Source organism: Rhinatrema bivittatum, chromosome 1 (assembly GCF_901001135.1).
Source record: "Rhinatrema bivittatum chromosome 1, aRhiBiv1.1, whole genome shotgun sequence".
NCBI classification, from domain to species: domain Eukaryota; kingdom Metazoa; phylum Chordata; class Amphibia; order Gymnophiona; family Rhinatrematidae; genus Rhinatrema; species Rhinatrema bivittatum.
The window spans coordinates 60,942,725-60,949,875 of NC_042615.1; the positions used below are offsets into that span (position 1 = coordinate 60,942,725).

Consider the following 7,151-nt stretch of genomic DNA (forward strand, 5'->3'; position numbering starts at 1 on the left):
GTTCATTATTTGCATTGATGATGTCAGCAACATCTGGAATTGGGTAGAGGAAGCACATGGAGCATGCTCAAAGAGTGTTTTGCTGGTGCTTCAAATCACAACCCTGTCTCATTTAAATATCCTCTCAACCACTGTATTCAGTCTATCTCCACTGGATATAATTGTGAAAAAACAAGCATCAAGACGCACATATTAAAAAAAGTGCCTTGTTAGAGTCAAACACCCTGGCACACCACAAGGAGATTGCTGCATGTAACGATCAATGGACATTAGAGCTTTCTAAAAGGATATGTGGGGTGAAGTTTAGAATCACGGATGGCCACGATTTTAGTCGATTACAGGGGAATGGCACCTGAAGCCCAGCGAAATGCCACTTCCTGGGCTCACTGCACCATGTGACTCCATCACCCCGATCCTTTCTTTTACACCAACCCTCATTCCCTGGCCTGTCTTTCACAACTCGCCCTTCACCTCCACGTTCACACATACGCCCAATTCCTGCTCTCACAAACACTCAGCTCCTCTTTCACATTCCAACCCCATTCTTCCAGAGCCAAGCAAAGCAGATTTCCAAAGGCTTAATTAGAGAGCGAGCAGAGCTGAAGAAGCATGAATTATTTACTCAAGAAGGATAAACGAGCGGCTTATGTAAGAATTAAGCAAACATTAAGAAGGCTAAGCTGCATGCTGTCTGCCCAACTGAATAAGCATATTGGCCCAACCTTGTTGCTAAGTGCTCCTCTGCATTACTGAGCTCTGCAATTCCTTTTTGAGGACTCATCCAGGTTACCTGGGGCTGTCCCTTGTTAAATGTGACCTTCTCATTACATAAGACCGCCTCTGCTTACTTTGAGGCTGTTCCTCGTTAGTTGGGGCTCTCCATAGTAGCACAGGACCTTCCCGTCTTAGCTGGGATTCTTTCTGATGGGACGTTCCTGGCTGAGCCCTCATTTTCTCCAGGATTCTCCCAGCTCCCTCCCCAGCTTCCCTGCAGATGGGACAGCCGGAGGAGAGCAGTGGCAGCCTGTGGGACAGCATCGTCTTCCTCTGCTGCCAGGGGCTTGGCTGCTGCTTTGAACCGGGAAGCTGTGTTTCCTGGACCCCCAAGGTATTGGGAAGACTAAATTGCACTGTTTTCTTTGCAAGATGTGTTCGTTTTTCTTTCAAGTTTCACACGTGTATTTATATTTAAAATCTGAAGTCTGCATTTACAGGAGAGCTCAAATGGGACAGCAATAAGTATTGCTAACCGTGCAGGTAAATACATTTAAAAATCCATCTATTTTAGGAAAAATGTAAAAAAAAAAAAAAAGTTCTTTAAAAAGTTAGTCGTAATAAATTAAGAGGTTAATTTTCAGTGGCCCTCATAGAGCTAAAGTCTGTGGGTACTTTTTAGCCCCCGACTCAATCCTGAATTTTTAAAGCAGACTTGTGCACATGAATTTGCGGCTGTGCGCGGAACCTGCTTGAGAGCAGGTGGAACTTTCTGCCTCTGGATTTACATGCACGCTTTTGAAAATCAAAAATAAATTCGTCGCTCCTTTCCCTGCCCCAACTCCACCCCACCCCCTCCCAAAGAATGCCTACTTAGTATGCATGTAATAGTCCACACAAAAAAATCATGTTTCATGCACATTTTCACACGCACCCAGAATTGATTTTCAAACAAATTCACATGTGCACATAAATCCTTTTGTAAAATCAGATCCTAAATACATCTATTAGGATCCTAAAGATAGAGAAAATAGGGCCACCTAAAATAGGGCCAGGTTTGGGACCTGTTTTGCTCTGCAATCTCCAAGGGGAACACCCCTTTTCTGCCTGCCCCACCTTCCCTGCTTCAGCTCTTCCAATGGACCCCAAAATCCAGCCCTGATCTAAAATAATGATATGACGAATCTATAAACATATTTACACATCAGCATATAAAAAATACATATGCCATGAAAAACATTAAAGTACAGAAGACATACAAATTGGGTCAATATCCAAAGTGTGTCCAGCGCTATTTAGCCAGATTGTCAGGGCGTGGACCCTTGTGCTGTGAAGTGATTGGCGCGGTCGAATGAGCAAACCCACACCAACAGCTGGCAGACGTACCCTGAGGCAGGACTGGCAGGAACTTCACCTATAACCAACCATCTCCCCCGCAGGTTTAACCCCTGAGTTCTGACGGTCAGCAGGTCTTAGGAGGGTCCATGGGGCAACAGCAAGAAAGAGTCCAGGTCCAGGCGAAAGTCAGGGCAGGCAGCACACAACAAGATCCAGAAGGCAGGTGTAGGTCAGGTCCAACGCAAAGGGTCAGGTCCAGGAAGCAATCAGGAGGGTCACAGAACAAGCCAAGGTCAAACCTGGAAGTCAAGCTAAGGGAGACAGTCTGGGTGCAGGGACAGAGCCGGATGCTCAATTTTGCCGGCGTCCGTTTTCCGAACCAGTGGCTGTAAACGGGTTTGAGAACCGACGCCGGAAAAATTGAGTATCGGTTGTCAAACCCGCTGACAGCCTCTGCTCCTGTCAAAAAGGAGGCATTAGGGAAGCGCTAGTGTCCCTAGCTCCTCCTTTTATCGCGGGCCCTAATTTGCATAGGCCACCCTCCTGAATTGCGCGTCCAGGAGAGTGGCCTGGGCGCTCGCCCGCTCTCCCGCACGTTTTTCTGTATCGGCCTGCAAGTAAGCTAGTTAACTGTTATTCAGGGTTTTATGAGTGATTAAAATCTGAACTGCCCTCATTGGTCTGATAGCAACAAAAGAAATTCACGAAGCACGGCAGTTAATGATTTTAGTAGCTGGGAGAGCAGTAGCCCCGTTCTATAGAAGCTGAGACCCCTGAATACACAAGAAACAAGAGAGAATAGACGAATATATATTACTGTAGTCAGGGCAAGATATGGTGGTTGTGTATTTTCCATGGAGCTTAAAATTTCTGTCACAAGCAATTCGAGTTCTTTAGGCTGTAATAAGCTGAACAAGGTACGTTTTCTTCATTATTCTGTAGCAAATTGTGCTGCAGAACTTACTTCCAAGGTGTCTTTCGTGACCGCTATCAATTATTTTTATAGCACCTCTGGATGGATGCAGCACTGTTCAGATAACGCATACCAGACAGTCCGTGCTTTCTTGAGTCTCCAAATCAGCCACACAGACAAGACAAAATATTTCAGGAAATGTATTTATAATAGTAAACATGCACCCCTCCCAGCCTTATTGACACGGTTGGGGTGGAGTGAGGGGGTCACATTTAGGTGCTGCAGAGGTGGGAAAATCTGTTTGCAGCCCCGGGATTTTCCACTGGGGAATAGTTACTGCTGTTAAGGGGCCCAAGAGGGGATGCCCATAATAAAAAAACACAGGAGTCCACACCAAAACTGTTGTTCCAAAATAATTTATTGCAGAGTCCAAAATTCAAAGTCCAGAAAGTCAGCAAAAGATGGAAAAAAAAAAACGCACTGGCCAGTACTTGACATCAGAAAACAAAAGACTTCTCAGTACCAATACAAATAAGATTCACAGTTCCTTGTCCCACATAAATACTTTCAAACTGTCCAGAAGGATTTCTCTCTGTTAGGCTTCCATCACAGCCCTTTTTTTTCCTTCCAGGCCCCAGTGATGAACCCAGCAGAATCTCCTCTCTTCTGGTCCCAGTCCCAGCTGTGGGCTTCCCCAGGCAGAAAAGCGTTCTCGAGGACTGAGGGAATCCTTTTTCACAGGACGGCCCTTGCCTCATCCTGAAAGAACTCCCTTTGCTCCTCCACCACAAACTCTCCAGCCCTGAAATCCTCAAGGGCTAGACTTCAAGACTGCCAGCTCCTCAACCTCAGAAATCCTCCTCAGAACGCCTCCCGCTACTTGTGGAACTACCTTTAATATTCTCACACCAAACCCAGCCCCTCTGGGGGAAGGAACTCCCTTTTGCTCATCGTCCAGATGCACCTCCCAGAACCATCCCTTGCTGGAACATTCTCTTCTCTACACATAGAAGAGACTTTAGTGGCCTAAGAGGCCATGGGTATTTACTTCCTATCAAAGCCAAGCAGTTTGGTGTGTGGGAGATCAGGGATCTCGGTAAAAGGGGAGGATGAAGGAATCATGGGGATGGGGAAGAGGGAGGATGGAGCCTCGACCTGGGAGAGGAAGAGGGAGGCTGAGGGATGGAAAAAGGGGAAGAGACAAGAGCAGAAAAATTAGGGACAGAGGGGCAAAACGTGGAGGGAAAAAAGATCTGGGATTGGTGGGGATGAGGGGAGGATGAAGGAAGGATTGTTGGGGAGAGGGGAGAAGGGAGAAAGAGGAGGGATGTAGAAGGAAAAATAGACAGGGATAGGAGAGATGGGGGATGAGGAAAGAATCCAGGATAGGGGACCAAGATTTAGGGAGAGATCATCCTCCTTTGGTTCTGATCCTGCTCCTCCTTGCATTCCTCCTTTCTCCTGTCTTCTTCTCCTCCTCTCATTCATGGTTCTCTTTCTTACCTCCTCTCCTGGATCCTATATTTTTTTCTTTTACCCTCTCCCACTGATTCCCTTACTACTCAGATTGCTATCATATACCCCTAGTCCTTACTCACCCTCCCAGCTCCTCTCTCACAAATCCCCAGTTTCTCTTCACCTTCCTGACTCCTCTGTAACCACCATTTTCCATTCTGATCCTCTTTTTTCCCCCCTTTCATTCCTTCTCCTCCTTCCCCTGTATCATCCCTTCTGGCCCCACTCACCATGCTGATCTGGCTTGCAATAGGAAGAGGGCAGCGGCGGTGCATATGACCACTTCCTCCTCCTCTGCCGCTGAGCTGAGACTTGTGGTTTGAATCGCGCGGGCCATCGTAGTGCCACACAGTTCAAATTGTGAGTTTGAGCTCAGCGGCAGAGGAGAAGGACGTGGCCCGATGCACCATAGCCCCCCGCCTCCTATTACAGGCAGGATCAATGCGAAAGAGCAGCGGGGGCATGTGGGATAATAGCAGTCGGACGAATGAGGGAGGGGATCAGCAAGTGATGAGGGCGCACCTACCACACCTGGGATCCTGCTTTTGATTTTGCAGCCTTTACCGCAGCTGCGGAATCATGGGAGACCAAGGACCATATGTATGAGCTTTAGTTTAACCACATATAGGGAGGACCATTTACACAGGTAAAGTGCTGTTTTAACTGCGGAACTGAGAGATTTACTCTCTTTACTGTTATGCCATTTTGTTATTATGTTGTTTGTGTCATTTCCATTAAAACCAAAGGAAGCAACGAGTATGCATTTTTTTTCTATAACTGTGATTTTCTGTTTACATTTTATGAAACTTCCAAACAATGAAGGTTCCTCCATAGAAATAACTGTAAGCAGCAAGTGAAGGGCAGAGGCAGCATGAAGGAGGCTGTCATTGATGACCTATAGGGCAAAGGAACAATAGCAGAAACATCAGTGCTGCAAGGCAGTGAGTGAGGGGGCAGACGAAACGGTAGAGGCAGCGTAAAGATGGCCTGCCATAGAATACTTACGGGGCAAAGCAGCAGCAGCAAAGGCATCAAGACCCCAAGGCATAGAGATAGCGGCAGGACAACAGCAGCAGAGGCACCAAAAGAGGTGACACCAAGAGAGGTGAACAGCAAACAGTAGATGTGGCATAGACTACTTATAGGGCTGTTCTGCTACATGCTGCGTGCAGATGTGATAAGGAAACACAAAAAGCCCAGATCCTGCAGACTGCCTCCTGCTGGATAAGATCCAGTTCACTAGACCTTTCACACGTAGCCACTGCACACTTCATTCACACACTCACACTCAAATCAGAACTATAGTAGAGTCCAGGACAATTATCATTAATATTTATATTATATGTGCTTGGTTATGAAAGTAATGCAAGAAGAAATATATACAGTAGGAATAATTATACTAATATTACAATGTAACACATCCCGTATATAAAGCTTCTGTCTATGGAAGGGCGCAGAAGCACAGTGTGCTTATCAGTCCATCTGGCTTCTTCTTTCCTTGCCTGTATGAGCCAGTCTTTTATGTTGGGGGGGATGGGGGACAGCTTGGGGACCCCAGCACACAGAGCGATACCTGCCACATAGCAAGGGAAAAATGGAAAGCAGATTGTCACAGCTCTGTTATGCTGTACCTTATCTCTCTGCCAGCAGAAAGCAGTTGTGTGGGGATATGCAAGCAGAAAGCAATTGTTTCAGGATTAACCATTAACCTAGATGTCAGGAAACGTTCTCTGCAGCCCTGCACATTTGAAAGTTAGATTAACTGTTTCCAAGTTGGCCAGGCCCAGAACCAGTTCCCTTATAAAAAAAAAAAAAAAAGCAGCAGCAGTAGAGGCAACAGCATCCCAAGAAACTGAGAGGGGGCAGGACAGCCACAGTAGTGGCATCAACACCTCAAAGCATTGAGTGAGGGGGCAAAGCAAACAGCAGAGGCAGCATGGAAGAGGCTGGCATAGATTACTTATGGGACAAAGCAGCAGGAGAATCAAAATACTCAGTCACAGAGAGAGTGTCAGGGCAGCAGCAGAGGCAATAACACTTCGGGGTACTAAGAGAGGTAGGGCAGCAGCTGACAAATTCAATTCAATTTTTGTTTTACACCCCGCCCATGGGGCGAAACAGCAGCAGCAGCAGAGGCATCGATGCCCCAAGGCATTGAGAGATGGGCAGGGCATCAGAGGGAAAAACACACCAAGACACCAAGAGAGGGGCAGGGAAGCAGCCGCAGTGGCATCAACACCTTTGGGCAATACTAAAACGCTCTCTCCCTCTCACTCTCTTTCGGAAGCCTTGTATATTGTCTGCCTCAAGTAAAAAAAAAAACCAAACCAAACAATAGGTCAGGATTAGCAGGTCCAAGCTATGCTTCCTAATGTTTGGGCCTGGCTTCTCCCCCTTTGGCTGGCTCAGCTAAAACAGCGTAAGGGTAATTTTCCAAGGCATTTCCCTGGGGGGAAAGGGGGCCTGGAAATGGTGAGTTATAAAATTGCCTGTCCAATATGCGGGTAAACGTACCTGTGTGTGCTCAAGTTTCCCTGGACTGAGTTGAGGCATTTCAGGGCTGGGGCACTTACGTGATTCTTCACATGTTTTCAGAAGGTGCATGTACATTTTGCTGGAAATCTTCTGCACATATATTATCAGGTGTAATTGTATGCAAGTAGTTTGGTTG

The 7,151-nt window shown here is 46.7% G+C and overlaps 1 long non-coding RNA gene across 1 annotated transcript; it reads left to right on the forward strand.

Annotated features, from left to right (window-relative positions):
• Positions 1–844: 844 nt before the first annotated feature.
• LOC115095983 lies at positions 845–5,236 on the forward strand. The gene is made up of 2 exons (XR_003857932.1): positions 845–1,108; positions 3,597–5,236. It is a non-coding gene; the product is annotated as an uncharacterized LOC115095983 (long non-coding RNA).
• The last annotated feature ends 1,915 nt before the right edge of the window (positions 5,237–7,151 follow it).